This window comes from Gorilla gorilla, chromosome 10 (genome assembly GCF_029281585.2).
Source record: "Gorilla gorilla gorilla isolate KB3781 chromosome 10, NHGRI_mGorGor1-v2.1_pri, whole genome shotgun sequence".
Taxonomy (NCBI): Eukaryota; Metazoa; Chordata; class Mammalia; order Primates; family Hominidae; genus Gorilla; species Gorilla gorilla.
In genome coordinates, this window is record NC_073234.2 from 141,457,098 (window position 1) to 141,483,508 (window position 26,411).

Here is a 26,411-nt window from a genome sequence, read left to right on the forward strand (position 1 = left end):
TGAAGTTTTGGCTAGTCTCCACTTTTTATATTAGTCCACAAGACATTGTCAAATCTTTTTTTTTAGATTAATAGACTATATTTTTAGAGCACTTTTAAGTTCACAGAAAAAAATGAATGGAAAGTATGGAGAATTCTCATCTACCCCCGTACCCACACACATGCAACCACCCCAATTTCAACATCCCTTACCAGAGTGGGACATTTGATACAATCAATGAACCTACATCAACACATCATTATCACCCAAAGTCCAAGGTTTTTTGTTTTGTTTTGTTTTGTTTTTCTGCTAAGTGTTCACCCTGGCTCCTTAAGGGGAAGTTCATCAATTAAATTATCTTTACCTGGTTCTGCACTTACATGGTCACTGTGAGAAGGGGTAGGAGAGAACGCCTCAGTGGAAAACGTAAGAAAGGGCTCTCATTCATGTGACCGGACTTCATGAAGACTTGGAAAAGGGCTATTAGACACTGCAATTTTGTGCTTCCATTCCAAATTCTGGTTCCTAGAATTCAAGAACAAAGGCATTCTCTAGGTAGCAAGTTAGTTGCCTGGGAGAGCCATGTTGTTTGTTGCTCAATGAAAGAAAAGAAATTGCCCAAAATCCAAGTTGACAAGATAATGCCATTTACAAATGGTGCACAAAACCTGCAGAGATCGTCAATTTAGGGCACCAAGATTTACACTTTAATCATCAGCAATTTATCTTACTGGTATGTGAATAATATGCTTCTGCTTATTTTAATCATCATCTCACATTGAAATCTGCCTGGTGATTCTAACAGGACTTCTCGGTAAATGAAGGGAAATAAGAAAAAGCTCTTCTGTCACCCCAAGTTTCCTTTGATCACTGTCTCACTTTCATCATATTCTTTGGCTCTACTCCAAGATTCATACCAGATTTATAACAAGTTGCTCAATACAAGGAGCCCCTCATTAGTATCTGGGAACAGTGTGGAGTGTTGATGGTAGTTTCTAAACTCTCATGATCTGGGGGAATCCTGAACTCAGTCCGTCATTATAACTGAGGGAGAAAAATCACTGAGGTCTATTCGAAGGGAATCTTACAAATAGTGTCTATATTTTATTAAGTACTCTAATTGAATATTGCTTTTCTGCCAGAGACTTAGGTATGGAGAGTGCAGTGACTTGTGCATTAATATTATGATTAGGCAATCATGGCAGGGGTGGGCGAAACCATCCACTGTGATGCTCTCTAATTAGGAGGATGAGAAACCCTGTGATGCAGTTTGGATTCACCCTCCAAATCTCATGGTGAGAAGTAATCTTCAGTGTTGGAGGTGGGGTCTTGTGGGAGGTGTTTCCTTCTGGAAGGCGAATCCCTCATGAATGGCTTGGACCATCTCCTTGGTGATAAGTGAACTCTCACTCCGAGTTCACATGAGATCTGGTCATTTAAAAATGTGTCGTATCCCCCAACCCCTTCTCTTGCTCCTGCTTTCACCAGGTTTAGTGCCTGCTCCCACTTTGCCTTCTGCCACTAGTAAAAGCTTGCTGAGGCCTCCCCAGAAGCAGACGCTGGCACTATGCTTCCTGTACAGTCTGTAGAACCATGAGCCAATTAAACCTCTTTTCTTGATGAATTACCCAGTCTCAGGTATTTATTTATAACAATGCAAGAACAGCCTAATACAGAAAATTGGTACTGAAAAGTGGGGCATTGCTATAAAGATACCTAAAAATGTGGAAGTGACTTTGGAACTGGGTAATAGGCAGAGGTTGGAAGATTTTGGAGGTCTCAGAAGACAGGAAGATGGGGGAAAGTTTGGAATTTCTTAAAGACTGCTTAAATTGTTGTGACAAAATGCTGATAGTGATGTAGGCCATGAAGTTCAGGCTCAACAGGTCGCAGATGGAAATGAAGAACCTATTGGAAACTGGAGCAGAGGTCACACATGTTATGCCTTAGCAAAGAACATGGCTGTATTGTGTCCATGCCTTAGGGATCTGTGGAAGTTTGGACTAAATATTTAGGGTATCTGGTGGAATGAATTTTTAAGCCACAAAGCATTCAAGCTGTGGCTTGGCTGCTTCTAACAACCTACGCTCAGATGCAAGAGCAAATAAATGACTTAAAGTTGGAACATATATTTACACAAGAAGCAGAGTGTAAGAGTTTGGGAAATGTGCAGCGCAGCCATATGGCAGAGAAAGAAAAAGCTTTTTCAGGAAAGGAATTCAAGCAGGTTGTGGAGCAGCCACTTACTAGAGAAATTTGTATGACTAAAGGAGACCCAAGTGCTAATAGTCAAGACTATCGGGAAAAGGACTCCAAGGCATTTCAGAGAACTTTGTGGCAGCCTCTCCCATCGCAGGTCCAAAATCTTAGGAAGGAAGAATGGTTTTATGAGTCAGGCCCAGGGCCCTGCTACCCTGTGTAATCTCAAGACACTTCTCCCCAACATCCCTGCCACTCTGGCTCCAGCCTTAGGTCAATGGGGCTCAGCTACAGCTGGGGCTGCAGCTCCAGAGAGTGCAAGCCATAAGCTTTGGCAGCTTCCACATGGTGTTATTCCTGTGGGCATACAGAGTGCAGAAGTTGAGGATTGGCAGCCTCCACCTAGATTTCACAGGATGTATGGAAAAGCCTGGATGGCCAGACCAAAGTCTGCTGTAGGAGAAGAGCCCTCACAGAGGACTTCTACTAAGGCAGTGAGGTGGGGAAATGTGGGGTTGGAGCCTCCACATGGAGTCCCTAATGGAACCACTGCCTAGAGGAGCCGTGAGAAGGGGGCCACCATCCTCTATACCCTGAAATGTAGATCCACTGGCAACTTGTAGCCTCAGTATGAAAAAGGCACAGGGTTTTCATGGCTTTTTCACAGGGAAAATCTCCACAGGGGTGGAGGTTCCCAAGGCCCTGGAACACCACTTCTTGCATCAGTGTGCCCTAGATGTGGGACATGGAGTCAAAGGAGATTATTTCAGAGATTTAAGGTTTAATCACTGCCCTACTGGGTTTCAAATGTCCATGGGGCCTGTGGCCCTTTCTTTTGGCCAATTTCTCCCTTTTGGAATGGAAACGTTTACCCAATGCCTATAACCTCAGGGTATCTTGGAAATAACTAACTACTTTTTTATTTTACAGGCTCATAGGTGAAAGGAATTTGCCATGTCTCAGATGAGACTTTGGACTTTTAAGTTAATGCTGGAATGTGTTAAGACTTTGGGGGACTGTTGGTAAGGCATAATTGTATTTTGCAATGTGAGAAGAACATGAAATTTGGGAGGGGCTGGGGTTGATATAGTTTATATATTTGTCCCTGCCCAAATATCATGTTGAATTGTAATCCCCAATACTGGAGGTGGGGTCTGATGGGAAACGTCTGGATCACGGGACTGGATCCTTCATGGCTTGGTGCTGTCTTCACATAGTGAGTGAGTGCTCATGAGATCTGGTTATTTGAAAGTGTGTGGCAACTCCCTTTTCCAATCTTCTCTCTCTGGCTCCTGCTTTTGCCTTGTAAAGTGCTTACTCCCTCTTCACCTTCTGCCATGACTAAAAGCTTCCTGAGGCCTCCCCAGAAGCATATGTTGGCACTGTTTCCTGTATAGCCTGCAGAACGATGAGTCAATTTAATCTATTTTCTTTATAAATCACTCAGTCTGAGGTATTTATTTATAGCAATGCAAGAACAGCCTAATGCCCCCTGCATCAGTCTCCTCTCCTCCACTCACTTCTTGTGTAATTGACTATATTTATATTAGGGATGCTGTAGTGTAGGGCCTATTATTTCACGGGTTGTCTTGACATCTTTGGGCCTTGGAGGGCCTCCAAGACTAACTGGGTGTTCGCTACTCTCATCAGATATGCCTCCTCCCCAGCTGAAAAGATATGCCCCCTACCCAGCTAGTTCATCTGTGGACTGGACTGCTTGCACTCCACCATGTCCTCAACCTAACCAATTTTTCTTCCCTGCTATTTCACAGAATCATTGAATCAAGTCAATCACATCCTCCTGTCAGAACCAGGGGCACCACATTCTCACATTCTTTTGTTACTACAAAGCCTGCTTCCTACAGCTCCTGATGGTTCACTTTGTTCTTTTTTTTTGCTTTCCAACGTTTATTTTAGTTTTGAAGGGTACATGTGGAGGTTTGTTACATGGATAAATTGCATGTCTCAGGGGTTTGGTGTACAGATAATTTTGTCACCTAGGTAATCAGCATTATACCTGATAGGTAGTTTTTCATTCTTCACCCTTTTCCCATCCTGCACCCTTAAAAGGTCCCAGTAAGTACTGCTTCCTTATTTGAGTCCATGTGTATGCAATGTTTAGCTTCCACTTTGAGTGATAACATGTGGTATTTTGTTTTCTGTTCCTGCCTTAGTTCACTTAGGATAACGGCCTCCAGATGTATCCATGTTGCTGCAAAGGCCATGATCTCATAGCTACATAGATACACAGTATTTCCTGGTGCATAGTATTCCATGGTGTATCTGTACCACATTTTCTTTATTCAGTCCTTCATTGATGGGCATCTAGGTTGAGTCCATGTGTTGCTATTATGAGTGGTGCTGCAAGGTTCTTGATTGCAGTCTCTGTGTTCCCCTGAGGGGTGTCTGGTGTTCACTGACCTCTCCCATTCTGTGAGTATATGTGGCTCACAAGCTACAGTCTACCTCACCTGTGCAGTTTTAGGTGCTATGTGTTCACCCGTCTTCTATTTAGGGTGAGGATTCCCTCCCTCACCAGCAGGATGAGTAGAAAGTGCTCAGAACAGGTGTCCTGCCCAGGTCCTCTCGAGTCCCCTTTGCCAGTATTCTGTGCTCTTTGAACGCCTCAGAGTAGTGGCACTCCAAGGAGAGCCTTGAGCTACTAGGGCAGCCTCACCTTGGGACAGGAGAAGCACCTGGGCATTTACACACCCCTGGAGCAACCCATAGCCAGTGGCTGAATTGTGTGGGGACACAGAAGCCCCGGCCTTTTGTTTCTAGGCAGTATAGACTGAGGTGTGGTTTCACACATCCTGTAGGATCAGACAGGGTTGAGACTTTACCTTGAATCACATCCTTGCTTTTCTTCTCCCTCTTACTTCTTGTTGTCCTGAGATTAACTCTTTCATAAATCACAGGCACTGCAATCCTTCACATAGGGCCTGCTTCCTGAAGAACTCAAACCAAAAGAAAAGCTCATCAGCAAACTTAAAGGGCTGGTTCTGAGATGGGATAATTCCCTTGATCCCTTTGTGGAACTTGCGACAGGGGTGTGGCTCGTTTACTCGGCTGCCACATGCTCAAACCCCTTGTGAGAGGGAGTGTGTGAGGGAGCAAGTGTGGGAACTGGAGCGAATGAATACTGAAACCAGCCAGTCACTCCTCTCTGGTGGGAGCAGGCTCTGTGCAGCCCCACAGCAGTGTCCAAGTGTATTACAACCAATGCCCTTTCAGCTCTGTCACCCAGGGTTGGCCAAGTGCCAACCAGCTCAGTGGAGGGTCAGGGTGACAGCCCCTGCCCTGTTGGCACCTGGGTTCTTGTCCAGCATCTAGGAAGAAGCAGGTCACATGAATGGATTGATGGGTAGCATATATGGAGGATTTTACTGGACAATGGAAGTGGCTCTCAGCAGGATGGGGAGTTGGAAAGGGGATGGTGTGGGAAGAAGGTGATCTTTCCCTGAAGTCTGGCCATCTCTGGCTGGGGCCCTCTCCAAAGCTGCACCATCTGAGGTTAGCTGTGTCTATCCAGTCTCTGACACTCAGTTCCTTCTCTGCTTCCTGCTTAGCCACTTGTATCCTCAGTACTCAGCCACCTGTATCCTTGCTGCTGAGCCACTGGTATCCCCAGCGCTCGGCCACTAGTATCCCTGACACTCAGCCACCTGTGTTGCTGTGTCAGCTGAAGTCTTTTTATGGGCACAGGATAGGGGCATGGTAGACCAAAAAGGCAAAATTTGGGTGGAAAAACAGGGTCAGCCGTTTTCACTTAGGGCTGTGGTTCCAGGCTTAACAGTGGGGTTCAGTCAGGAGCCCTTCTGTATCAGTCCTATATTTAGAAATACAGGAGGTACAGATCTCAACATTGCAGGATAAGGAGTCAGACTGGCCTGGTTTGGTGCTCTAATTGTGCTTCAATTCCTCTATCAGTAAAATGGGTGAATAGTTTTTAATTCACGGGGTTGTTGTGATAATTTGATGAAATGGTACCTGTAGCTGGCATGGTACAAATAAAGCACTCAGTGAATGTAAAAATCTTCTCACTGATCTCTCTTATTCTCAGAATGAGGACACAGAAGTTTTAACTGCTCTGTGGCTAGTAATGATCTGACTTTGGAGTCACGTGAAATTACTTTTTAAATACTTCATTTTAAATTTAGGAAACAGAGTAATCATCTGCTATGTTTCACTGTGAAATTTTTTTTTCTTTAGACATTGTCTCACTCTATGGCCCAGGCTGGAGTGCAGTGGCATGATCATAGCTCACTGCAACCTCTGCCTCCCAGGCTTAAACAATCTTCCCACCTCAGCCCCCAGAGTAACTGGGACTACAGGTACGTGCCACCATACTTGGCTAATTTTTGTATTTTTTTTTGTACAGGTAGGGTTTTGCTATGCTGCCCTGGCTGGCTTTGAACTCCTGGGCTCAAGGGATCCACTTGCCTCGGCCTCCCAAAAGGTTGGGATCCCAAAGTGTGAGTCACAGCTCCTGGCCATATACATATATACACATATTAGATACACACATACTTACACAATGTTTACATATATATATATATATATAAACACACATTTTATATAAAAATATATATACACATTTTTTTGAGACAGGGTCTTGCTCTGTTGCCCAGGCTGGAGTGCAGTGGCACCATCATGACTCACTGCAGCCTTGGCCTCCTGGGCTCAAGCCGTCCTCTCACCTCAGCTGGGACCACATATATGTGCGATTATGCCTGGCTATTTTTTTTTTAATTTTAATTTTTAGAAGAGACAGGGTCTCACTATGTTTCTCAGGCTGGTCTTGAACTCCTGGGCTCAAGCAATCCCCCCATCTTGGCCTCCGAAAGTGCTGGGATTACAGGAGTGAGCCACTACCACACCTGGTGAGATCTTTTAAAGCTACAAACCTGTGTTTACAGGAATATATTTATTATAAGACTGCATTTTCCATCTTCCCTACCATCACAGTATTTCTTTTTTTAAAAAAATTAAGCAGTAAGTAGTGTTTGCAGTGAGCTTGGAGGTTTGTTGGTTATGAATTACTTGATTGAGGAGGGGTTGGGGAAAGGCCTTCTAATCACCATGTGGCTGATGTTATTAGTTCCTAAAGAGTCTATGACTAGGCTCCACTTAGACATTCTCCAGACCTTTCTGTGCCCTGTGTCTCTCAATCTGCACCTACTGTAACAATTGTTGATTTCTCTAAAGGATCCAGAAAGACCTAGTTGAAATGGACAGTTAGGGAAAATAGTCACACAAGCCCCTGCCCTGCCCCCACCAGCCCAGGTGTTCAAAAGCGAACCTCATGCTGACCATGCCTGCATAAATTTATAGGAGTAAAGAAACCTTGGTGTTAGGGATTTGACTAGTACTATCTGGTTCTAGAGATTGGAGTACATTGGAATATGGCATTTAAGCATATATTAGAAAAATAGCAGAATGATTTTGGCCAGGGTGTTACTTTAGGCTGCTAATAAGAAAAACTTTTGGACTGCCCCTGTTTAATTCTAAGATACTTCATTTTCAAGCCAGAAACCCCAGACCCCAATAGCAATGGAACCAGGAGCTGAAGCAGGAGGGCCTGGTTCACATACACATTAAGTTTGCAATACTATTTTAGGAAAAACATAAGTGGGAGCAACCACGATGTTTGCCTGGCTTTGTACTTTCTTCCCTGGCAAACCTTCACAGAGATGGCCTGTTCTGTCAGTTGAACATTTAGGCTACAAAAGTTGGAATCCAGGCACCTGGGGAAGAGCCTAGAGACCCAGCACCTGCAATTGTGTACTTTTCTGAATCACTTTTTGAATCTGAGAGAATGTCACTTTACCTTATTAGTCCCTGATCCAAATCACAACTAATCGTTGGCATCACCTATCTTCTATATCTCAAAAAGTCCCTAGATAAGACCTGAATAAAATCTGTTTCTGTGGAGATTCAAGAAACAGGAAGGATGGCCAGGTGTGGTGGCTCATACCTGTAATCTCAACATTTTGGGAGGCCGAGGTGGGTGGATCACCTTAGGTCAGGAGTTCGAAACCAGCCTGGCCAACATGGTGAAACCCTGTCCTTACTAAAAATACAAAATTAGCTGGGTGTGGTGGTGCGTGCCTGTAATCCCAGCTACTCGGGAGGCTGAGGCTGGAGAATTGCTTGAACCCAGAGGTGGAGGCTGCAGTGAGCCGAGATTGCACCACTGCACTCTAGCCTGGGTGGAACAGAGCAAGATTCCATCTCAAAAAAAAAAAAAAAAAAAAAAAGAATGAAAGAAAGAAAGAAAAAGGGAGGAGAAGGCAGAATGTGACCGGATCAGTAGTGTCATCTCTCCCTGAAGCCATGTATAGAAGGTCTGGGCCCTTCTTCTGAGCACAGCCCAAGTGCTCTGTCCCAGAGACACAGGATGTTTGCTGAAAAACAAACTGTCCAATGGCTGAAATGAAGATATCATGTCCCCTTACCCAGGACACCTGAACTTCCCCCACCCCCTACCTGCACAGGGAAATTCAGCGGTAGTAGAAAGAATTCCGTATTGTAATTCAGAGGCAGAGGCTGTGAGGTTGGGCTCCCCATGTCTCCTCTCTGAATCTGAATGAGAGGCTATTGCATGACATCTGGGGTCCTTCCCAATATATTAAAACCAGACACTAACAAGTCTCGGTTTCTACTTGCACCCTCTGGGTTCCACCCACCTGTCTGAGGACCTCACAGCTGCTAAGTGCAAAAGAGGTGTCTGGTATTGGGTTCAGAATGGAGAAGCTGTGGAAGCATTTAAGCTGCTGGCTTCCTAGAAAGCTGCAGTCCTTGCAGGGTTTTAGGATGGAGAGGCAAGCACAGGGGACAGGGCAGCACGCAGAGGTCTAGGTGAGATGGCTGATTGAGGAATCCATTTACTGGAGTGTTTTTAATGAGGTCAGGTCAGGGCCAGCTGCGAGTATGGTGTTGTGGGGATTCCAGGTGGCAAATTGCAGTTTCCTTCAATACCTCTGTACCAGGGAGGTGAATTTAGAGCATTTTGGTGTGTGTGATAGAGGCAGGTCACTTGGTTCTGTGACTCTAGGGGCATCGTCACATTATGTTTTATGTAAAGGGAGCCCCTTAGAAATTGAATTACTAGGGATGAAGAAACACTTTGGAGACCGCAAACCTCAGGGGCAAGGAGCAAGCCTGGTAGTTTTTCCTGGGAGAACTGATACTGCTGGGATAGCGTCTAATTCCTATTTTCTCCTACGTAAGAGCTAAATGACTCCTCATCCTTCCATTCAATTCCGCGTGCTCAAGCACTTTCAACTTCAAGAATCCTAAATATTTATAGCTTCCTCCTTAAACTGAATCTTAAATAACTTGATCTCAATCGATAATCAACTCATCCATCAAAGCAAATACGTTTTAAAAATCATTTTTATTTATCCCTATTGAAATGATTTCTCAAATTGTCAGTGCTTCTAGGAACATGCCTTGCACATAGTAGGGATGCAGTAAATAGCTGTGGTTTGATAAAGTGGCATCAATTTTCTAAATTGTGCATGTGGAAGAAGTGACAATCAGCGTGACTCTTTTCCTTATGTTTAAATTTTCAAATGCCAACTTGTCTGGTACGTAGTGAATACTCAATACACACTGGTTAATTGAATTGCTTAATTGAATTTTTTAGAATAATCTTCACACTCTTCCAGAAGCAGACAGGATTATGTTGAAATAATCTTTAGTTTCCATTTGAAAATGCTTTTTCTTCTTAAAAACTGTGGTACATCTTCAGTCCTTTATTATATTAAAAAACACACTGAGGGCTGGGTGCAGTGGCTCATGCCTGTAATCCCAGCACTTTGGGAGGCCGAGGTGGGCAGATCACTTGAGGTCAAGAGTTCGAGACCAGCCTTGCCACCATGGTGAAACCTAGTCTCTACTAAAAATACAAAAATTAGTTGTGTGTGGTGGCACGCACCTGTAATCCCAGCTACTTGGGAGGCTGAGGCAGGAGAATCACTTGAACCTGGAAGGCGGAGGTTGCAGTGAGCTGAGATCGCACCACTGCACTCCAGCCTGGGTAACAGAGCAAGACTCCATCTCAAAAAAAGAACAAAAGAAGAAGAAGAAGAAGAAGAAGAAGAAGAAGAAGAAGAAGAAGAAGAAGAAGAAGAAGAAGAAGAAGAAGAAGAAGAAGAAGAAGAAGAAGAAGAAGAAGAAGAAGAAGAAGAAGAAGAAGAAGAAGAAGAAGAAGAAGAAGAAACACTGAAAAATGAGGAGTCAGCAGAAAAATTTCCAAAATACTAAAAAATAGGCACAAGCAAAAGACAGCTTTGTAACTTTTGGGTGACTCACTATAACTCATTCCCTAATGTTTTGTAGTTTAAACAAACTATCTAACTATTAAATGTAAATGTACTATATTTGTTTGTTTGTTTTGAGACGGAATCTTGCTCTGTTGCCCAGGCTGGAATGCAGTAGCATGATCTCAGCTCACTGCAAACTCGGCCTCCTGGATTCAAGCAGTTCTCCTGCCTCAGCCTTCCGAGTAGCTGGGATTACAGGCGACCGCCACCACTCCCAGCTAATTTTTGTATTTTTAGTAGAGATAGGGTTTCACCATGTTGGCCAAGCTGGTCTAGAACTCCTGGCCTCAAGTCATCCACCCACCTCAGCCTCAAAAAGTGCTGGGATTACAGGTGTGAGCCAACATGCCCGGTCTGTAAGTATACTATTAAATGTTTGTAATTTAAACAAACTACCCAACTATCAAATGCTGAATCTCTATAGAACTGCATGTCCATAGTGGAAAGTGTGAGTTGCCTTCCCACAACCTATCACTCTTGTCTTTCTTCCTAACTGAAGGCAACCCCTCTTTCTGACCCCATCCACGTGCCTCTGGGGACCTGACCCCTCAATCTGGCACCAGCATGAGTTTGATTTTTACCAAGGTAATCCCATTTCCTCACCCAGCTCCCAACTCTGATTAATAAGGTGGGAGGGGAATTCTGCTATGGAATTCTAGGAAAATATTCCTTTCTCCCGAGGGACAGCCGAGAAAGAAGGAAACAGTTCTGTGAATATTGCCATAACTCTATGGAGCTCCTGGAACTTCTGCCAGCCTCTGGCTACCAACCTGTAGAGGAAACCATCACGAACTTCAACAGAGAAACTGAGAACCTAGCCCCTGTTGTCGTGGTTCAGCCACTGAGTCAACACACTCGGGGACCCACTTGGTGTGTAGTCTTCCTAATGGACATAATGACCCTCTTTTGAATAAGCATGTTGAGACTGCATTTGCTGTAGCTGAAAGCAGTTAATGACAAACACTTTGTCAATGGTGTGTTGCTGCTATATTTTACATATCCTTATTGCAACACTTATCACCTTGTATTTGAGAAACTGTTTTTTCTCTCCAGGACACTGTGAATTTTTTTAGGGTAGGAGTAGTACTTTATTCCCCTGTTAAGTCCAGAATCAGGAACAATGATTGGCACACAGCAAGAGTTTATAAATTCTTGTTGAATTAGATTCCTTGGATAATTTTCAGTATTCTTGTAGATAACTCAGTCAACGTGGATATTTCTCACCATTGACTTAAGAAAGCAGAGCAGACACTGTGCTGGGGACTTTGAGAAATGCAGAGGAGTGGAGAATGCCCCCCAAGAACTTAGAAGAGATGGACATTTGCATTATTCTCTGTAATGACTGCACAGTGTGGTGAGTATTGTACTTTGCTATTGGGTATCAATCACAATTGCAATTGGATAACCATAATAGCATACATAGAGAATTATTTTTCTTATATCAATAAATGTAGAGATTTTTTGGCTTTACTTTAGCAGCTCCTCAGTATAATCTAGGTGAATGCCTTTTCAATTTTATGGACATTTTCCTCATAGTTGCAAATGGCTGCTGAAGCTCCAGCAGTCACATTCCCATCCCCCCCAAAAAAAGAATAAGAAGAATGTAAAAGGAGTAATGACAGTCATGTCTTGCCCTTTATTAGGACAGCAAAACCATTTCCAGAACTACCACCCTTCCATAAACTTATGACAGTGTCTCATGGGCCAGAATGGGATCAACTGGCCACCCCAGGTGCAAGGGAGAATGTGGTGATGGAAAAAAATTAAGCTAGGCATATAATGTTCAGAAGAAAATATGGGTTCTGTAAAGCCAATAAAAAAGTAGACGAGGAATGTTAGAGAGGCAGTTTAGAGAATCTGCTATATTAGATGTACAATGTGCTGTAAAGCCTTTGTAAAGGAAGAAAGAATTAATTTCATTGGGCACAATCACGTGACAGGGAAACCTTAATCTGGCCTACAGAGTGGATTTCATGACTTTGCTGTGTGAGTTGTTGGTGTAGACCTTGCACAGGCATACCTTGGAGATATTGTGGGCTTGGTTCCAGACCACCACAATCAACTGAATATTGCAATAAAGCAAGTTACACAAATGTATTTGGTTTCTCAGTGCATTTAAAAGTTGTCTTCACACTATATTCTAGTCTATGAAGTGTGCAATAGCATTATGTCAAAAAAACAATGACTATACCTTAATTTTAAAAATCCCTTTATTGCTAAAAGAATGCTAATGCTCATCTGAGCCTTCAGCCAATCATAGTATTTTTGCTGATGGAGCGTCTTGCCTAGATGTTGATGGTGGTTGACTGATCAGGGTGGTGGCTGTGGCAATTTTGTGGAATAAGACCACAGTGAAGTTTGCCACATAGACCAACTCTTCTTTACACAAAAAATTTCTCTGTAGCATGCATGGTGTTTGATAGCATTTTACCCACAGTAGGACTTATTTCAGAATTGGAGTCAATCCTGTAAAACCCTGCAGCTACTTTATCAATTCACTTTATATAATATTGTAAATTATTTGTTGTGACTTCATCAATGTTCATAGCATCTTCCCCAGGAGTAGATTCCAACTCAGAAACCATTTTCTTTGTTCACCCGTAAGAAGCAATTTTTCTCATCTGTTACAGTTTTAACATGAAATTTAAGCAATTCAGTCATATCTTCAGGCTCCACTCTTAATTCTAGTTCTCTTGCTATCTCTACCACATCTGCAGTTACTTCCTTTACTGAAGTATTGAATCCCTCAAAGTCATGCATGAGGGTTGGAATCATCTTCTTCTAAATTCTTGTTAGTGTTGATATTTGGTCCTCCTGTGAATCATAGATGTTCTTAATGACATCTTGAAAGGTGCATGCTTTCTGGAGGCTTTCAATTTACTTTACCCAGATCCATCAAAAGAATCACCATCTAAGCCACCTATATCCTTACAAAATGTATTTCTTAAATAATAAAACTTTAAAACCAGAATTACTCTTTGATCCATGGGCTGCGGAATGGATGTTGTATTAGCAGGCATGAAAACTACATTAATTTCCTTGTACATCTCCATCAGAGCTCTTGTGTGACCAGGTGTGTTGTCAATGAGCAGTAATATGAAAGGAATCTTTTTGTTCCTGAGCAGTAGGTCTCAACAACAGGCCTAAAACACTCAGTAAGCATGCTGTAAACACATGTCCTGTCACCTAGCCTTTGTTGTTTCATTTATAGAATACAGGCAGAGTCGATTGAACGTGATTCTTAAGCACCCTCGGATTTTCAGAATGGAGTATTGGCTTCAACATAAAGTCACCAGCTGCATTAGCTCCCAACAAGAGCATCAGCCTGTACTTTGAAGCTTCGAAGCCAGGCATTGACTTCTCTCTAGTTATGAAGGTCCTAGAAGACATCTTCTTACAATAGCAGGCTGTTTTGTCTACATTGAAAATCTGTTGTTTAATGTAGCCTTCATCAATGGTCTTAGCTAGATCTTCTGGATAACTTGCTTCAGCTTCTCCATCAGCACTTGCTGCTTCACCTTGCACCTTTAAGTTCTGGAGATGGCTTCTTTCCTTAAACCTCATGAATTAACCTCTGCTAGCTTCCAACTTTTCTTTTGTAACTTCCTCATTTCTCTCAGCCTTCATAGAATTAAAGAGAGTCAGAGCCTTGCCCTGTGTTAGGCTTCAGTTTAAGGGAGTGTTGTAGCTGGTTTGTTCTTCTATCCAGACCACTAAAACTTTCCCCATATCACCAAGGAGACTGTTTTGCTTTCTTATCATTCATGTGTTCACTGGAGTATCACTTTTAATGTCCTTCAAACACTTTTTGTTTGGTTTTACAACTTGGGTAAGTGTTTGGCATAAGAGGTCTAGATTTAAGCCTATTTTGGCTTTCAACATGCTTTCCTCACTAAGCTTAATCTTTTCTAGCTTCTGATTAAAAGTGAGAGACATCCAACTCTTCTTTCACTTGAACACAGGCAGGCTGTTGTTGGGTTATTAACCGGCCTAATTTCAGGATTGGTTTTTCTCAGGGAATAGAGAGACCTGAGGAGAGGAGGAGAGACAGGGACATGTCTGCTTGGTGAGGCAGTCAGAACATATACATTTATCAATTAAATTGATCATCTTGTGTGGGTGCCATTTGTGGCATCCCAAAACAATTTCAATAGTAACATCACCGATCCCAGTTCACCATAATGGATATAATAATAATGAAAACGTTTGAAATATTGTGAGAGTTATCAAAAGGTGACACAGAGTTTGAAGCGAGCACACACTGTTGGGAAAAATGACACTTGTAGAACTGCTTGAGGCAGGATTGCCACAACCTTCAATTTGTAAAAAATGCATATTTGGGAATATGCACAATATCCCATCTCACAACATCTCACAATAAAGTGAGATGCACTAACATGTGGTGTACCTGGATTATTTTCCTATTGCTGCTGTAAGAAATTTCTGCAAACTTAGTGGCTTAAAACTTAACTTTATTAACTTACAATTCTGAAAGGCAGAAGAAGTGTTGCACAGAGCTCATTGGCCTAAAGCTCAGGTGTCTGCTGGACTGTGTTTCTTTCTGGACATTATAGGGGATAATCCATTTTCTTGGGGTTTCCAGCTTGTAGTGAGAGAGGCAGGAGGCAGCCAAATGCCTAGGCAGATAGGGGCAGGTCCTTGGTGAAACCCCATCTCCAAGCCAAAGACAGTGTAAGGCCTAAAAACCAAGCCACAAGTTAAATCCTCAGACCAGATTGAGAACTCATGTTCTTATTTGGTGAAATTTCCTTGGATTGATCCCCACCCTTTACCTATTTTACATATACCTACCCTTTCCTAATTGGTTTTCTACACTGTTCTGCTCACTTTTGAATGGTGTCTTTGCTTTAACCTTTTTTGCACACTCACAAACCAATCAGCACAAACTCTCCATTCTGAGTCCTTAAAAGGCCCCAGATGCTGCCACATGGGGCACTTTCCTGCCTTTGGGTGGGGGAACCACCCCTCTCATTCCATCTCCACCGAAAATTTTCCTTTTGCTTAATAAATTATACTCCACTTACTCTCTGGTGTCAATGAGCCTAAATTTTCCTGGTCGTGAGACAAGAACTTGGACCTAGCTGAGCTAAGGAGAGAAAGACTGCTATGCTAGCAGCTGCCTGTATTCCTTGGCTCCTGGCCCCTTCCATCTACAAAGCCAGCAACTCCTAGCTGAGTTCGTCTCATGCTGCCATCTCTCTGTCCTCTCTCTTCTGCCTCCCTTTCCACTTGTAAGTTCCCTTGTGATTACATCGGGACTGCCTGAATAATCATTTTGTTTTTGTTTTGAGATGGAGTCTCGCTCTGTCACCCAGGCTGGAGTGCAGTGGCAAGATCTTGGCTTACTGCAGCTCCACCTCCCAGGTTCAAGTGATTCTCCTGCCTCAGCCTCCTGAGTAGATGGGATCACAGGTCCCTGCCACCATGTCCAGCTAATTGTTTTGTACTTTTAGTAGAGACGGGGTTTTACCATGTTGGCCAGCCTGGTTTTGAACTCCTGACCTCAAGTGATCCACCCACCTTGGCCTCTGAAAATGCTGGATTACAGATGTGAGCCACAGCACCTGGCCTTAATCAGGATAATCCTAGGATAATCTCCCCATCCCATGGTCAGATGGTTAGCAACCTTAATTCCATCTGCAACCTTAATCCCATCTTGCCACTGAAAGTAATATAATCACAGGTTCCAGAGATTAGGACATGAAGAGTTTTGGGGTACGATTGTCATTTCAATTATAGATCTCTAGGCTTTGGGGTACATGGGGTAAGGAGGGAAAGAGAAAAAAAATCACTTCACCAGGATCATTTTTCCAGAAGATTGTCATGTAGAATAAGATTGCTCTCTTCAGGGCAAACACAGAACCAAATTACTTCGTTTAAAACTGTTAGTGGCACATGAAATGTGAGCTATTTTTAAGGTGAGAAACCCCAACTAAACTAGAATTAGTTCATTTATTTCCCAAAAGACTATCACTGGGGACATAATTCACTGCTAGTAACTTGCTATGTGAAAATAAAACCAACATTACAAATAAATCAGGGGCAGCTATTTGCATTACAAAGAGCTTCACTTTAGGATTTAAATGAGTTCAACTGACTTAATTAAATATAAGTCAGCCCCTGTCAGTTGTTCCTTTGGTCCCATGTTTACTGGGCCCCAGCTCTGTGCTGGGTCCTGAGGACATAAGAGTGTATGGAACTTGACTTGGCCTCTGCCCCAGTATAATGAAGGAAAAATAAGCAAACGATCTCAGAGCCAAACATGAAACTTATCTTTTTATTAGTGACAAGAGCTGCTAGGGAGCAGCACATGGTCCCCTAATAGCAGAAGAGGGAAGATTGTATCCCTTTGGGATGTCAAGGAGGCTTCTGTGGGAATGTGTCTACTAATGATAGAGACAGGAGGCAGCAAAATGCCTAGACAGACAGGGATGGATCTCGGTTGAAACCCCACCTTCAAGCCAAAAACAGAATGAAGGCCAAAAGCCCAGACTGCTGATCCCAAATGAAACCCATGACCCAGAGTGAGAACTTCTGTTCCTGTTTGCCTGCCCTTTCCCGATTGGTTCTTTCTGAATAATTCCTTTTAACTAATCGAATGTTGCCTTTTCCAATACTACCTAGGGCCGTAAAAAGCCCCAGACCCAGCTACACGGGGAGGTGAGAATCACCCAACTGCTGGGGTCAGGGACCATCCCCAACATGCCTTCTCCATTGAAATCTGTTCTGTCACTCAATAAAATTCTTCTCTGCCCTCCTCCCTTCAATGTCCCACATATCCTCATTCTTCTTGGGTGTGGGACAAGAGCTTGGGAACCACTGAATGCAGGCACAAGCTATAACACAGGTGAGCAGGGGCATGCCAGCATGGCTGAGTGGGTCCTGGTGGGGCATCACCAGCTGGAGGTCCCCAGCTTGCAAAAGGACTGAGGAGAAATATCTTACATCACTGAGATGTCAAGAGAAGAACAAGTAGATGTTTAGGAAGTGCAGAGGGGAGAGGAGAGCACCCACAAAAGGAGTGCAGCATGAGCAAAAGGCCTGGGGCACAGAATCTGTGTGAATACCAGGAACCCAAAGAAGGTCCCTGAGGATGGAAACACAAAGGGAGCTGGGGCAGGGAGGAGCTGAGGCTGGAGAAGCGCAGGCACCAGGCCACACTGGGCATCATGGACTCCAGTGGGTTGCACTGTCTTCATTATAAGAGCAAAAGAAAGACCCTAAAGCTGCTGAAGTGTCTAGACGACATGATCTTATTTGTGGTGAAATCACTTCAGCTAGAGTCTGTAAAGCAGTTTAGAGTGTGATTCGATGCCCAACAGAGTGCAGGTGAAAGTCAGTCATGGGACAGAAGAACTGAGAACAGCAGTCACCAGCAGGAGGTCATTTGTGGTAAGGTAGTCGTGGTTATAACGGTAGCAACTGCCAACCTGTGTCAAGAGGTTCTGTTCTTCCAAGCTGTGCCCTGTGCGCTTCATACAAATTATCCCATGAATCCCTTGCAGTAACTCTACAAAGTATATATTAATATTATCCCCATTTTACAGATGAGGAAACTGATGCAGAGAGAAGCAGCTGGGCTTGCCGGCTGCCATACAGATGTATAAGCATCAGGGCCAGGTTTTACACCAGGCAGGCTGACCCCAGAATGCTTGCTGTCGACATAGGGAGTAACTGCCAAGTGGCTGTGGGCATCCCCAAATGATGTTTGCTTATTTGTTTGTTTTTGAAGGAAGGCATTGTAAATAATGTTACTGAAAAATAAATGGGCTCTGATTAGATACGTAAGTGTGTTAGTCTGTTCTCATGCTGCTAGTAGAGACATATCTGAAGCTGAGTAATTTATAAAGAAAAAGAGGTTTGAGTCCATTAAAGTCATGTCTTACATGGTGGCAGGCAAGAGAGCTTGTGCAGGAGAACTCCCATTTATAAAGCCATCAGATCTCGTGAGACTTATTCACTCCCATGAGAACGGTATGGGGGAAACTGCCTCCATGATTCAATTATTTCCACCTGGCCCCACTCTTGACATGTGGGGATTATTACAATTCAAGGTGAGATTTGGGTGGGGACACAGCCAAACCACATCAGTAAGTATGAATGTTATGCACGTGTACAACTGTAGAATGAGGCATTGGATAGGAAAATGTCTGTGAGCTTCAGGTAAAGGAAGGGACAGTGGCTGGATGTCAAAGGCAAAAGGAGAGTGACCTTGTCATCATGAAGATGTGGGGTCCTTGTGTTAACAGATACTCTGATTTTTTCAAGAGATACCAGAAATCTTAAATTAGATTTGAAATCTCTTTATTTTTATGTTAGCAACTATTTCAGTTTTTAACATTGTGTAAATCAACATTGAAAGAAGCAAAGAGGCTCAGAAACAGAACTTTGAGAACCAATGTAACCTACAGACATCAGGCTAAAACCTCCAGATTTGGTCTGGGATTTGAGCTGCACTGACATGTTCCAGAGGAGTGGTCTGCATACCGTGCCTTTGGCTTGGTGGGCCAGTGGCTGCTGGTTCTTAGTGTTTTTAGCAAACCTTTCAACTTAAGACCATAGGGACCAGCTCTCACTACTTACGACATGGACTTCACATCTGAGCCTAGAGGTGTGGAAGAATGAACTTGCATAATTGATCATAAGCCATGGCTCACAAAGCCCCTGGCATATTAAGGGCATTATCAGCCTAAGACGGATGGATGTCTTTCCACCCACCACTAATGTCTCAGCTTTTCAAGGAATCAAAACTGCAGCTTTGAATTACAATTTTAGGAAGGAAACCAATGATAGGGAAAAAGTAAGTATAATTTTTTTCTCCCAAAAAAAGCTGGAGGCCGTGAGTCAGTAATGGTGCGTGGACATCATTCACATTAAACTAATTGGAGTTACATATGCAAACAGAGTCCATGAATAGACAAGTTGCCTTTGTATCAGACTAAGAAGTCAGGATCATTTTAATGTTTTATGTGATGACTTCTAATCCTAAACACACTCATAAAATCTGTTTGGAAATATAAGGAAAAAAAATCAAGTTTTACTTGAAGACACAACGATTTTCTATAGGCAGAAATGAAGCAAGTCTTTCTTCACCTCCAGGTACTACCATGATCTGCCAGTTCCAAATGCTAACATGTTCAGAGAAAGAAAGGATTCTGTTTCACAGTGGAGAAATTGAGGCGAAGGTGCAGGTCATTTTAGTGAATGAAAATCATGAATCAACACCCACAAGAAGCATTTGCATCCAGACAATGGACTTTTATTACATCTGGAGTGAGCAACACGCTTTCTCTATATGAGATAATTAAGTTCTTAGTTTTGCATGTATTTATTGGTGATGGTGCTAAGAAAAGAACAATGAACAAACAAAAAATGCCCCAAAAACTGGGTCTTTGAGTGTACACTTTGCAGGGACGGATGTTAGGTCTGTTTATAACATCAGTGTCTGTCTTTACCCCAGCACAGTACTGGGCACTTAGGTTGGCTCAAACATATTTTATTGTTTTCCACCAAGGGGTTGCAAGCTTTTGCTGTAAAGGACGAACCAGGAAATATTTTAGTCTTTGTGGGTCATTCAGTCCCTGCTGCAATTATTTAATTCTGCCACTATAGTGAAAAAGCAACCATATACAATAGTAAATGAATGGGTGTGGCTGTGTTTCAATAAAACTTTATTTACAAAATCTGACAGCCAATCAGATTTTGATTTGGGGCCTTCTTTGCTGTCCCCTGTTATACCGTGAAGTTTAGGGTGGTTGGTTATTCAGTGACAGGAAAAAAAAAAAAAGTTACTGAGAGTGACTTGTGTTCAAAAGCTCCAAGAGTTAGGTTTCAAAATTTTCCTCTGGATTACAAATAAGGTTCAGGAATCAACAACTTTCAGTTAGAGCTTCTGAAATTAACAAATCAATGTTTCAAAAGGATGTATTTACTAGTAAGTCAATAACTTACTAGTTGTGAAGTTATAAACTTCACAAAGGCATGTACCATTTCTGTACTTTTTTTTTTTTTTTGAGATGGAGTTTCACTCTTGTTGCCCAGGCTGGAGTACAATGGCACAATCTTGGCTCATTGTAACCCCCACCTCCTGGGTCCAGGTGATTCTCCTGCCTCAGCTTCCCAAGTAGTTGGGATTGCAGGGGCCTGCCACCATGCCAGGCTATTTTTTTTTTTTTGTATTTTTAGTAGAGACAGGGTTTCATCATGTTGGCCAGCCTGGTCTCGAAGTCCTGACCTCAGGTGATCCACCCACTTTGGCCTCCCAAAGTGCTGGGATTACAAGCATGAGCCACCGTGCCAACCCATTTCTGTTCTATAAACTGATGTCTATCCACACTGCTGGGCACAGAATGCTCAGGTACATAGATAGTTCTAGCACAGATGCATGTAATTTGTATTCTAATCTCAAGATTTCAGAATTTCTTTTTTCATAAATTTATTTTTCTTTTTTTAAATTATACTTTAAGTTCTGGGAGACGTGTGCAGAACGTGCTGGTTTGTTACATAGGTATACATAGAATGCTTAGGTACATAGATTGTTCTAGCACGCACACATCCATGTAATGTGTATTCTAATCTCAAGACTTCAGAATTTCTTTTTTTATTAATTTATTTTTCTTTTTTTAAAAATTATACTGTAAGTTCTGGGATACATGTGCAGAATGTGCAGGTTTGTTACACAGGTATACATGTGCCATGGTAGTTTGCTGCACCCATCCATCCGTCATCTACATTAGGAATTTCTCTTAATGCTCTCCCTCCCCTAGCCCCCACCCCGCAACAGGCCTCAGTGTGTGATGTTCCCCTCTCTCTGTCCATATGTTCTCATTGTTCAACTTCCACTTATGAGTAAGAACATGCAGTGTTTGGTTTTCTGTTCCTGTGTTGCTGAGAATGATGGTTTCCAGCTTCGTCCATGTCCTTGCAAAGGACACGGACTCATTTTTTATGGCTGCATAGTATTCCATGGTGTATATGTGCCACATTTTCTTTATCCAGTCTATCATTGATGGGCATTTGGATTGGTTCCAAGTCTTTGCTATTGTGAATAGTGCTGCAATAAACATACGTGTGCATGTGTCTTTATATTATAATGATTTATAATCCTTTGGGTATATACCCAGTAATGGGATTGCTGGGTCAAATGGTATTTCTGGTTCTAGATCCTTGAGGAGTTGCCAAGCTATCTTCCATAATCGTTGAACTAATTTCCACTCCCACCAACAGTGTAAAAGCATTCCTATTTCTCCACATCCTCTCCAGCATCTGTTGTTTCCTGATTTTTTAATGATCACCATTCTACCTGGCGTGAGATGGTATCTCATTGTGGTTTTGATTTGCATTTCTCTAATGACCAGTGATGATGAGCTTTTTTTCATATGTTTGTTGGCTGCATAAATGTCTTCTTTTGAGAAGTGTCTGTTCACATCCTTCTTGGTATTTTTAGAAATTGATGAGGTATAGCTACATGATTGTGAACTTAGACCCTGAAGACTTGTGTTCTGGTGCTTCTTTTGCCAAAGACCTTGAATAAATCACATCCTCTCTCTGTGCTAAAATCTCATCAGTAAAATGAAGCTGTTAGACCACATCAGTCTTTCCCAGGGCAGAAGACACACACACCCGCATCAATGCTGGGCGATTTTAGGTTTTAGGTGGCACCAGATACCTCTTTAAATAACATTAAATCACATATTTTCATTTCAATTGTCCTTCAGACCTTTTGATTACATAAAAGAGAGAGACTATTTGGCATCAGTGAATTTGTAATATGTTTTAGAGAGAGAGCCAAACCCAGACTGAGAAGCCTCTGCAGAAAAGAATAGCTGTGATTTTGTAACATTTTATCACATTAATTTGCACAATACTTATTTCCTGTAGTTACTTCCTGTGATGGTAGGTACTACTGGATTTCTATTTACAGTGTAATACAGTGTTCCTGTTTTAAGAAATAAATTAGGCTTACATCTTTAATCCCAGCACTTTGGGAGGCCGGAGCAGGAAGAACACTTGAGCCCAGGAGTTTGAAAGCAGCCTGGGCAAAATAGCGACACCCCATCTTTACAAACTGCTCGCCCCTGACACACACAAAAATTAGCTGGGCATGGTGGCTCCTGCCTGTGGTCCCAGCTACCCTGGAGGCCAAGGTGGGAGGATCTCTTGAGGCCAGGAGTTTGAAACCAGTCTGGTCAACATAGTGAGACCCTGTCTCTACAAAAGAAAAAGTAGGCCGGGCGTGGTGGCTCATACCTGTTATCCCAGCATTTTGAGAGGCCAAGGCGGGTGGATCACCTGAGGTCAGGAGTTCAGGACCAGCCTGGCCAACATAGTGAAACCCTGTCTCTACTAAAAAAATACAAAAATTAGCCAAGTGTGGTGGCAGGCACCATGCTACTTGGGAGGCTGAGACAGGAGAATTGCATAAACCCTGGAGGTGGAGGTTGCAGTGAGCCGAGATCACACCATTGCACTCCAGCCTGGGAGACAAGAGTGGAACTCTGTCCCCACCCCCCAAAAAAAGAAAAATTAAAAAATTAGCCATGCAGGGTGGTGCACACCGGTAGTCCCTGCTACTGCAGAGACTAAAGCAAGAAGATCACTTGAGCCCAGGAGGTCAAGGCTGCAGTGAGCCAAGATCGCACCACTGCACTCCAGCCTGGGTGACAGGGCAAGACCTTGTCTCAAAAAATAAGTAATTAAGTAAGTAAATACATAAATAAACAAAGATAAGAGGAAAAAAAGAACTAGAGTAAAAGCATAAATTTCTAGACGTAAGATATTTTAAATTCCAGCCCCATTATTCTATCTTTGGGCTTTTACTCCGTAGTCTTTGAAGTTAGAAATAACTTAGGGTGAATTTTATTTTTCTCATCTGTCTTCTAGAGTTCAGGTGGCTACATTCTTTGTATACAGACAAGCATTGAAAGAATCCCTTCAGAATCCAAATCTCAGCCTCAGGGGATTTGTTGGATTGTGGAGTTTGGCCCTCTCATGCCCCTAATCAGCCTCCCCATGTGAACTTTATAACTGTGAAGTAGCAGAAGTTTCCATGCAGACCCTTTTACCTGCTGTCAGTTATTGAGGAAAACCTGTCAGGGCCATCGTTTGTCACTGAGTGTCAAACAAAAGTGGAATACGGGTTAAAGGAATTTTCACTTGAGACAAGTTTGACTGCGTTAGAACTGAAGAGCAGAAACTTGTAACTTAGGGAAGACACTTTTAAGATGGCGTGTTTATGAATTGTAAACTCTGCTTTAAGTCAAGTCATGGGGCCATACCCGGAAGACACAGACTAAATTACTATTCATTATCAGAAGGAAATTTAGATTACTCCTATGCATACTTAATTCCCAACATCTCACTGGCAGTAGAAGTTAGTGGGAGTGACTTGCGTTCAAAACCTCCAAAAATTAGGTTTCAAAATTCTCCTCTGGGTTACAAACAGGGCTCGGTAATCAACAGCTTTCAGTTCAAGCTCCTGAAATTGCAAATCAATGTTCTCTACTTGCTGCTTCCATAAATAAATGTATTCTTAAAATGAACTAAATTGTTTGTAGCATGAACATAAGATAGTTTCAGGAAATTAAAGAGTAAAAATGATTAAGAATCAAAAGATAACTTTTTATTTTGCTCAAATATTAGTATTTCTTCAGAAATGAGATATATTTTATGGAAAACATGTCAATTCGCAAATAGGATAGGAAAATGTTAATCAACTCTCCCCCCCACCCTCATCTTGTGCATGTAGAATCTTTCTGAATTTTCCATTACAGGGAGAAAAATGAAAGAATCGTCTAGCTTAATTCTCCAGTACAATTTGAATTTGCCACTCACAAATATATGAGCATTTATAATCAGGAATTCACTATCTTGGCTATTTGGTGACTGGAATTTTATTTATTTTATTTTATTTTATTTTTATTTTTTTGAGACAGATTTTCACTCTTGTTGCCCAGGCTGGAGTGCAATGGCATGATCTCAGCTCACTGCACCCTCCACTGCCTGAGTTCAAGTGATTCTCCTGCCTCAGCCTCCCAAGTAGCTGGGCTTACAGGCATGTGCAATCACACCCAGCTAATTTTGTATTTTTAGTAGAGATGGGGTTTCACCATGTTGGTCAGGCTGGTCTCAAACTCCTGGCCTCAGGTGATTCACCCACCTCGGCCTCCTGAAGTGATGGGGTTACAGGCATGAGCCACCGTGCCTGGCCTGAAAATTTCTAAAATTAGGAAAAGAGAAATTGAATTGTGATTTCAAATGACATCCACAAACAGTAAACTCAAATGGCAACACGACCCAGGGAAGCCAGTGAGTAGAGTGGGCCATTTAGAAGACTCTAGAGAGTAATGGAGTGAACAAGGGAACTGACATTCTATCTATGAAGGAACATCAGGGCTAAACCAGAGGCAACTATTTCCAAGTAAAAGTGAGGGCTTAACGTTGCCAGAAACCATGTGGGAGTTATATAAGTCATATTCTTGAGACTTAGTTAACCTCAGTCCCTAAAAACCAGCGAATAATCAGAGATATCAAGGAGAAGAAGGACACAGTGAGAGTTAAATTTTAAAAAAGTGTTAGCATTCCATTTTTCAATTTGCCTCCTTTCTGAAAATTCTATCTAACAACTGGAACGAGAGGCTGACTGAAGCCTAAGAAAAAAGATAAGATAAAGGATTAGAAGTTATCCATTGCTCTAAAAAATTTTACCAGCACATAATGCAATTTTGTTTCAGTCATTCACCCCCATTTTATTTAAAGATTTTACTTCAGATATTCCTCCCCTCCATCCTCCAATAATCTTGAAGCCAGAAAAACTAAGTTCTATCACTAGCTTGATCACTTAGAAGTTATGTTGGGTCAGATAAGTAACTCAGATTATTTTTTAGAAATGAGAATGTTACCAATATTTGTATGATTGAATAATTTCAAATAAAGAAATATAATCTCAACTCAAATCATCTTAAAAAAGGAAATTTCTCTTGCTTCATAACAGAGTCCAGCCTACAAAAGGCCACCGAGTTGATTGATTCGGAAGTTCAGTGATATTAAGGCTCTTTCCTTTTCTCTGGTCTACCATCCTGGGCATTTCCTTCAACCTCAAGTAGGTAGCAGGACTGTTGTAGTGGTATCAGGTATTACATCTAGACATGGAACAAGAGAAGTTATTTCTTTCCTATAACTTTCTATGGAACTAATTTTTTTTTCATTAAGTACTTCCCAGAAGAAAAACTTTCTTCTTTTTGGAAAATACTAAGTCATCTATCCATGTATGAACCAATCAATGCCAATGAGATGGATTACCATCACACCCATCCATGAAGATAACCCCAAGGCTCATGGTTCTGTGCAAAAGGAGTAGATATCTGAACAAGATTTTGACTCTATTGGGAGCAAAAGAGGATGATGGTTGCTGGGAAGGTTGCCAACAAAGATCACTACACTGGCCCAACTTACTGTTGACACAGTAAAGTGTCCCGCACTTGTATGCTAGGATTATTATCACAGGTTTGTGAATCTTTCCATAAGAAACACATAGTTAACCTTATGAGACCATTGAGTCTACTGCATCAGTTAAGTCTGTATTCCTGGTTTTATTAAAACTGTTGTAACTTAGCAATTCTGATTAGAGCTTAATATAGGGTCATATAATTTTAAAGCTAAAGAAGACCTTGGAAAATTCTTTCTTCAAACTCTGAACTACAAAGGTCCACAGCTTCAGAAGAGAGAACAGGTTGGGTAAGAGGACAATACTTTTCTAAACAATCTTAATTCATGTAAGTCTATTGCAAAATCTACATTAGTCACTGAGAGTTTTCCCCATAGGTATCGCTGGGAAACAGCATAGGAATGCCCCTTATCTCTATGTTTATAGCTTGGCGTTCT

At 42.2% G+C, this 26,411-nt stretch overlaps 1 long non-coding RNA gene across 2 annotated transcripts in view; it reads left to right on the forward strand.

Moving 5' to 3' along the window:
* The first annotated feature begins 473 nt into the window (after positions 1 to 473).
* Positions 474 to 26,411, forward strand: part of LOC129525918 (uncharacterized) — a 31,128-nt gene continuing 5,190 nt past the window's right edge. Inside the window, exons 1-3 of one of the 2 annotated variants that reach the window (XR_008670469.2) lie at positions 474 to 712; positions 11,704 to 11,862; positions 19,629 to 19,757. This is a non-coding gene — a long non-coding RNA (uncharacterized lncRNA). Of the gene's footprint in view, positions 713 to 11,703; positions 11,863 to 19,628; positions 19,758 to 26,411 lie in introns of those variants that run through there. The other variant, XR_008670468.2, reaches the window with a different exon arrangement.